The sequence below is a fragment of the Mya arenaria genome, chromosome 9 (assembly GCF_026914265.1).
Source record: "Mya arenaria isolate MELC-2E11 chromosome 9, ASM2691426v1".
In the NCBI taxonomy this organism is placed as follows: Eukaryota; Metazoa; Mollusca; class Bivalvia; order Myida; family Myidae; genus Mya; species Mya arenaria.
The window spans coordinates 64936927-64945393 of record NC_069130.1 but is presented as its reverse complement, the minus strand read 5'-3'; positions in this window follow the sequence as shown (position 1 = coordinate 64945393).

The following is an 8467-nucleotide window of genomic DNA, read 5'->3' as shown; positions in this document are numbered from 1 at the left end:
GACGTACTCTATAGATTCTTATAACTCTTCTTCTATTTTGATGGTAGTTTAGGTCAAATATTGCAATGCAACAATAAAATAAATACTAACCAATTGTTGTTTTTCTTTGTCTTCAAATTAAAAAAAATAAAAATAAATAAATATATAAAGGATATCAATGAATGATATTCTTAACTTTCATAATGCATTATTGTAAATGGCAGACCTAAATCGGACTTTATTAAACTTGCCACAAAATTAACGTTCTTATCCAACATTGTGAATCAAACGGATAATCATCCTCACATACGCCCTCCTAGATAACTAGCAAGTCCTAGTGTTTTGTTCCGACGCCAACATTATGTAAATACTCATGAAGGCGAATACGTGTCCGCCGAACAAGTTGTTTTGATATTTTAAGTAGTAAAATATGCAAGTAAGACTTACCAAAGCTTCAGACTTATTAGTGAAATTCCATTTTAAACGAAACATCGAACTAACGTTAGAAATTCCGCAAGGGCACATTATTAAATTGCTTCTAGTCCCCACACCAAATGACACGAAATGGTATACATACGCGAGAAATATAATTCTACATCTCCTTTTGAATGGCGTGTTTAAAATGTAGTTTGTTATGCTTATTTCATTAAACACTAATAATCAATATTCTTCCCCTTCAAGTGTAAAAATTGAATCATAATCAGATCACGGCCTAATGGGTTTCACTTTGGAGAGTCGTGACTCGGAAATGAATCACTTGTGGTTTTTACAATTATGTGGTCACGTGACGCCGGTACAATTAAAACCGCTATTTGCATTACCTAAAATGAGTACTATTCTGCTTCGTAGACGTTCTGTTGCCGACTTACAGTGATACTTAAGAGAAATGGTATCATTTTTAGTGAGTCTATGAAGAAGCCTGCATTAACAGAGCTGTGTAATTTGGAACAAGAGCTAAAAATTGAGTTTGTTCCCATGGATTTTTGAAAGATCGGCCTGAAGTTGTCAGTCAGAAGCTGATACTGAGTGGTATGTGCCTTATGCCTCCACAACGGCTGTCTGGGACTACCGGTTTGTCTATCGTTCCAGTGCTGTTTTTGACATTTATAATTACTTAATTACATTTAATGACTATGACCACGCCTCCTTAAGGACATATCACCAGCAATGTTCGAAGATGGCTATACACGAGATATTGAGACGGTGCTATATCCAAATACTGGTAAGACTGTCAGTCCGTGGTGTTTACATACTAGTATACTTTGACAGTAATGATGTTGATTTTTGGTGTTGATAGTGGTGTAAATTATTCCAAAAATCTTGTCATTATGCATGTACTGCATATTAAACCAATGATGCATAAAAGGTATATTTATTCTTTATTGCAGTCTTTGTTGCCGAAAAGATAAAGGTGAATCCCCGGACGAATGAATATAAAGATCCGATAACCAAGATAGGCTGATACAAGCGTTGAATCGTGATGAAGAACGTTAAAGAGGGATCCATGCAATATGCTTATTGCAGTTGCAAAGGAGGGTAATGGTCTAATTTACTATTCCTTAACTTCACTTTATATACAATACTTGTCACAGACTCAGAAAAGTATGGGCCAGTCCGGGGATCGGACCAGAGACCCCCTGCTTGCAAGTCATATGCTATACCAACTGAGCTAACCAGCCCTAGATAACTAATATACCCTGATATGTCCGGTTCAATACCGTGACACATACATCCCCTCTATCTTAGAATTTGTCCCCCGGACCATATTACCAATGGGTAAATTTGTTTAACTGCAGTGTCGTAGTCTTACTAGCATTACAGGAATGTTTCACTCTGCTTATTCAAATCTGATGCTTGGTTGCATTTCTCAAATATCTGATCTTGGTACCCTAGGAGATTGTATACTGGCCTGCGTGCCGTTCTGTAGCTGAATGGCCTGATAAAGACATACAAAACATTTTGAATTGATAAAAAGACATGGCTCAACTAGTCGAAACAACAATAAAGGACGATAATGATTTAAACAAAAGTATAACAGAATTTGTAGCATTTTAGTTTCCAAGCTTTAACTTCTAAAATAAGTTATAACAGTTAACCAGTGATGTGTATTATTTGCAAAATAACATCGGTACAAAATCAGTTGTTCATCTAGTTGCGTCAGCAAACGCTAAATCTACACGACATTTTTATTCGTACCTTTCGGGGTCTAGTCGAACGTGTACTGTTTCTATAGAACCTTGGATAAACTGCCCGAATTCTGCAACTGTTACTGCTTCCTACCCAAGTCTGTCCAGAAGAGTAAGCTCAGAACATCAGAGTTTCGCCCATCATAGAGGAAAACGCTCTCACATTATACGTTCCTCCATGACAAAGGCCATACAGAAGTATCTTGGTGTCTATATTTGCTAGCAACGCTTCCCACAATTGAGCTGGCCATCTGCCAAAATACACACCTGGTAAAGGAAAATGGCTATGATTGTGTACCTTTAACAAGCGACTTCTTATGGGCATTCTCATGTTCACTCTTTCAGTTGCAGATACTCCAGGATCGTCCTCAGTCTTCCACCAAAGTCGTACATCTCTGCAAAAGTCAGCCTCGTATACATCTCCGTTTTTTCACATTTGATTCTCTACGGTCTGACTAAAATGGGCAACAACCACCGGTACTGACATTGGTTCAAGAGTTGTCTCTGTCATCGCAATGGACAAGTTTGTCTGTTTTGATTTTGCAACACGTTTCCAAGGCTTATTGGTCATACCCTCTATTCCTCCTTTACAAATATTTCGCCTGGTTCTAGTCAATAAATGGGACGAATCTACGCATGAAACTTCAAACTGATTTCTCTCATTACGATAACTCCCAGTGTAGAAGTATTCGTTTTGTAACTGTGGTTTATCGTTATATTCTGATTGAGACTGTCCGAGTGAATCTTTCCCTACAATGTCAATATTGCAGTCGCCAGCACATACACCAAAAGAATATCCTGGTTTGCTTTCGGTTTGATAATGTCACATTTCTTTCTCAAATTGGCATACTGTCTCTCCCAAATGTATTCTGCGTAAATAATGTTAAGGTCAATCTTTCGTAGTGCTTTTGAAAGGGCTTAGAATGCTAAATTGGCAAGGCTGTCTATTTTCTGTGGACTTTTTCTAGTCATTCCTGTCTGACTCTCGTTCTGCTTTGTGTTTACATTTTCAAGTTTAAAATGACTGCATAGCTTCTCGACCTTCTTAGCTTTCGGGCAACTTTCATTTATCACTACTAAACTCATTTTTTTCAAATACCTGACAACTACCTTCAGTTCTACATCTCGCATTGTTGCCAGTGTTTTTCCAGTTCCGAATTGCTCTTGAATATTAGACGGGGTTTTGTCATCCCATTGTCCGTTATTATTGGAATTTTTATCAGTTTGGAGCATGCGCAACCTATTTTCAGCAACGGGTATATATAGCACGCACGTTGTCCTGCCGTCAGTTGCTGATGCATCATTGATTCTTTGTTCATCTTCTATTTCACTGACTTTAACATCTAATGTCATTCCATCGGTGTTCATGCTTGGTGTATCGTTGTTGACAGTAGTTGCCCTTATGTCGTCTACATTACTTTTATCTGTTTGAACAGTATCCGTTTCATCACTGATGTAATGGTCATTTAAGGCGACAGGGTCACATATTATATTGGTACACTGTGGCTTCTCCGTAGATATCTGAGATTTCACAGTCTTCATTTTGTATTGTTTAACTCTTGCTGATATACTCGGTACTCGTTTTCCGTTGTTTGTGCACATAATAACTCGCTTTTGAGAATTGCTTTCAACGATTTCTGTATAGGTCCATGTCACTTCCTTATTGTGTGTTTTCATCGTTTGTAGTATTGCAGACTTTGTTAACTTCTCTGTTTGTTTCCAAACGTCCTTTTGAGCTTGCAACACAGTAAGCAACGCTTCTTACAGCAATATCATGCCATTGTCCATCAAATGATATTGCAGGGACACGCAGACCAGATATTTTACAATTATTTAGAACTTCTTGGAGGATATTTGACATGGTGCCTGTCGAAAGAGAATATCCCTTGGTTAACCAGCACACTGGTGCGCATCGAATTGAAATGGACCACCATTCTCGGTCTATGTCGCAACAAATGAATACGACCGCTTCTGTCGCCTTTCATTTTTGTAGCTCATAACATTGATCCAATACTTCAATTATCGATTTTATTTCAGGTAATACTTTAGTTGGGCTCTTGTTGTTCGGTGATTCATATAACTGTTGTGCTATGGTAAGTGCCTCATCGAGAGTTCCATCTTTTCGATGCATCTTAAATATACTGCTAAGTTTGGGTCGCAAGCACAGGTAAAACAGAGAATTCACATCGAAAGCATTCATTTCAGATTGACACTGTAGGTAGAAACGAGCTGGAAATGTTTTGTGGATTTCGTAGACTGGGCATTTGAATTATACGGCGGCTATTGTAGCATCTAAATCAGAGCTTGTTCATATACTACCATCAGGGGAAATGACCATAAAAGGTTCCCCATTCAAATCTTTATCCACTAAACCTTACTCACAAAATACACCATTTGGAAACAATATCGGCATTACCGCATTAACAAATGTAGCAGTAACATTAATTTCATTGGCGGTACCATTGTCCATGTTTTTCTGCACAACATCGGGTATTTGACTCTCCAATTTACGAAACACTTTATCGTAGTGTTCTTGTTGCCTTTTAATACCGTCCAAGCCAACTGCCTTGTCTATCGTACTTCCCGTCACTTTTGCTTGTCTGCGTTTTTTAAACTATACATCTAATTTCTGTTTAATTTCTCGTGTGCTAATGTTATCTCTATTGCAACCATCTGCTTCTTTGTTTTTAATACATTGAAACACAGAACTTCTATTCAGATTATAGATTTCAGATCTGCAAAAGGATTTGCCATTCAATAAATATATTTGTCCTACTATCTCTTTAATTACTTCATCATATTTATTTAGGTATGTCAATGTATGAAAGCTATATTGGAACTTATCACATACACATACTTCCCATTTCTCCAGTCACCTTACCTTTTCTCAATCATTTGCGCTTTGGCATATTCACGCTTCTTTCGTATTTCCATCATGTTAAAGCACTGCTTAGAATTAACTTTTAAACACATAAGAAGTGTTTCTTTGACATTAGTTTTGTCTTCAACAGTAAACTCGACTGTATTTGCATCTAACGTGTATTTGTCTAATATTTCTTTCAATTCTACAACTGGCGATTTTGTTTTAGTTTTGTTTAGTTTTCTTTTCCGCTAATGAATCTCCTTTTTAAAAACCAAACAAATCAATATCTCCATCCACCTTCGTCAGGCCTTGCTTAAGCTTCTTACCAGCAAACGTCACACAATAAGATTTCTTAGACATGTTTGTACTTAACTGGTCGATAACTTCATGTGCAATACCTGGCTTTGTTACTCCTTTGCCCAATTCCAATGAATATGGGTTGTATGTCATCAACACTTTTTGATCTGGAACAGCAAAGTTTATCTCAGATTTGGTAACACCCGCGGTTCGTTGTATCACTAAGAGCTGATTGCTGTTCTTGAAACCGGACATAATAGATACAAACCGGCTACCAAACAACCTATATCCAAGCTTCCAAAACTTCAATATCATCTAATGATTTATGGCTATTTTCATGATAGTCAATTTCTTCGTCAAGGATTCTTATTATTTCCTAATATTTTTTTGTTAATGATGTGTTGACCTTTTTCGAAGCAGGGGATTTGATTTGAGTGTAGACAATTACTTGGTTAACCTTCTTGAATGGTGATTTCGTTAATGAGTTTTCCTTCCATTGTATGGTATGTAATACTTCGTCCATTGAATCTATCCACCCTTTATTCACATTTTGTGAAACGAACGTGGGTCGCCTCCGTCTCCTTCAGAGGGACAATGCGTATTTGGGACGTCTCCCCATGGCGGCTTAACTAAAACATAAATTCAATATATGGAATTCGATCAGATAGATATAGATCTATTTCATGAAAGAAAAATCATTTTGAATAATAGTTTAATGGTATATGCATTATTGTCACTGCTGAGTAATTCAAACTATAATTTAAAATAGAATTAGCATGGTACGATTAATTTGTAAAGCATACCGATTAAACATAATTTGTTTTAAAGCTGAGAAGAATTTTAACGTTAACAACAGCATATACACATTAAACGTTTACTACAGCATTTCTTGAAAAATTTTGAAATTCATTACTAGAACTAAAAGACAATTTACAAACAAATCATTTTATGATGGTTGTGAACAAAACTTACTTTTTTACACACGTCTAACTTCCCAATTATAACTCATTACAAAGAAATATATACTAAACAAAGAAACACGGCGCGCACAGCGTCGCATTGATCTACAAAATCCCGTCGAGTCGAAAATTTGGCCAAGGATTGCATCGTTAATATACAAGAAAATCTTACATATTTCACAAGTGTAGAAGCAGAAAATAGACTAGTCTTTTATAGGCTAAGAAATATTTTCATATCTTTTCTTTAAAAAAAAGGGTATGCAGCCAGTCTGAACATTGAATCAAGGACATCCTGCTTACACGTCAGATGCCCTACACACTGAGCTAACCGGACCTGAAAAACTTGTATATTCTGATCTGTATAACGGTTCAGTACCGTGAACATTTGTTTGAGTTATATAAAAAAACATCCAAAGATATAAAATAATATTTGTTTTGTTTTTTGTCATATTTTTATCATAGCTTAATTATTGATTCTGTTATATATATACAGCTTGATAAACCAACTCCAAATTATACGATAATACTTGATGCCATATATATATATATATATATATATATATATATATATATATATATATATATAACTCTAAACATCTTCATAATTCAGTATATAAAAGTTGTAAAAGAAAGTAGTCCGGTTATGAATATTAGTAAGCTTATTTGCATTCACGAATGCTTCATGGAGAAATGAATGAATGTCACATTAGTTGTTTCCAATAGGATTTAAGCATTTACTCGCACCTGCTCAAAGTTGTTATCATACATGGTTTATCACTGTCAGTTATTGAAATGTACTATTATGAGAAACTATGTTTTGATAGATGCTATACTTTGATTTAAGTTCACTAATTGGTACTAGTAGTTTTCAAATATTTGTGTGTGATGTATGCATGGCCTATTGGCATTCTAGGAGGTAAACGGTTGTTCTTTCTACTTTGTTTCAATTTCGAAATACCTCGAAATCCCTTCAACCAGAACCCACAAACGATCAAGATCAAAATCCCTTTTACATTCAACGCATTAAAATGTTCTTGTGATATACTGCCATTTGAAAAAGGTCAGTCTTCACGTACTTTTGTTGAACCTTAGGACTTGGTCGGCGGAATTTGTTTAGGTCTGAACGAAAATCAAGACCAGAATAGTGTCCCAAAACAGCCTATACGCAGTTAAATAATATGCAAAAGACATGTGTTGTGTTAAGCTGCAGTGCATGTTTATTATTACTCTTAAGGCTTGATATATGTCAATGGATACCTTCATTTTGTTATGTTTATCAAAAATTATTGGGCTATCACACATTTGTAAAGGGAATGAACTGTCTTCAGCGTGGTGCATGTAATGCATTTCATGATTATTATCGGTCCATTGGTACCATAAACTTGTATGTAGTATAATAAACGACTCGTTGGGGCGTGGAGTTGTTCTTATTCGTAACACCCCCAGCCAACTTCAAATTTTGGATCCGCTGCTTTAACCTGGTTCAGATTTAATCTTTAGGAATACAATATGTATCATCATCATTTCGACTTTACTTTTAAAGTTTGTATTTCACTGTTTGAATATGATGATAGGTGAAAGCCATATATAGCGTTATAATGCACCATGAATTGATAAGTACGATGTCTTTATATTTAGTAAATTCTCTTTAATAAGTTTAATCAACCTTTTTATTGTCTGTTCAGATACCGAATAGAAATTACCAAACTTGTTTAAATAGAAACCACTGAAGTTTCGTTAAAAGTTGATCAATAATATTTATAATTCCAATTTTCGTTATGTGATACACATAATGTTAGAAGTATACTTTCATCCTACTACATGTCGGTATTCACTTAAGAATTGTCCGAGATTAATCTAGCCCCGGATGTTGAGAAAGCAGCTTGGTCAGAATATCTCCATTTGACTTAGTAAATAGTTCAAAATGTCAGACTTAACTTGAAGTCGCCGCTGCTCGATCTGTAGTCGCTGATTTCAATTTCCAGTTATTTTCCTTCAGTTTCTAGTCAAGTGGTTTCTAAGCAACAGATTCAGCAGTAGCATTTTTCCCTTTTTAGGTTCTCTGTTTTCATATGTGGCTCGAACATGCTATGGCCAGATACGGCAGATTGGTCACATTTGGCCATATTTGACAACTGTTGCCACCAAGACTCTTATAAACTCGCTTTTGACATCATGGTAAG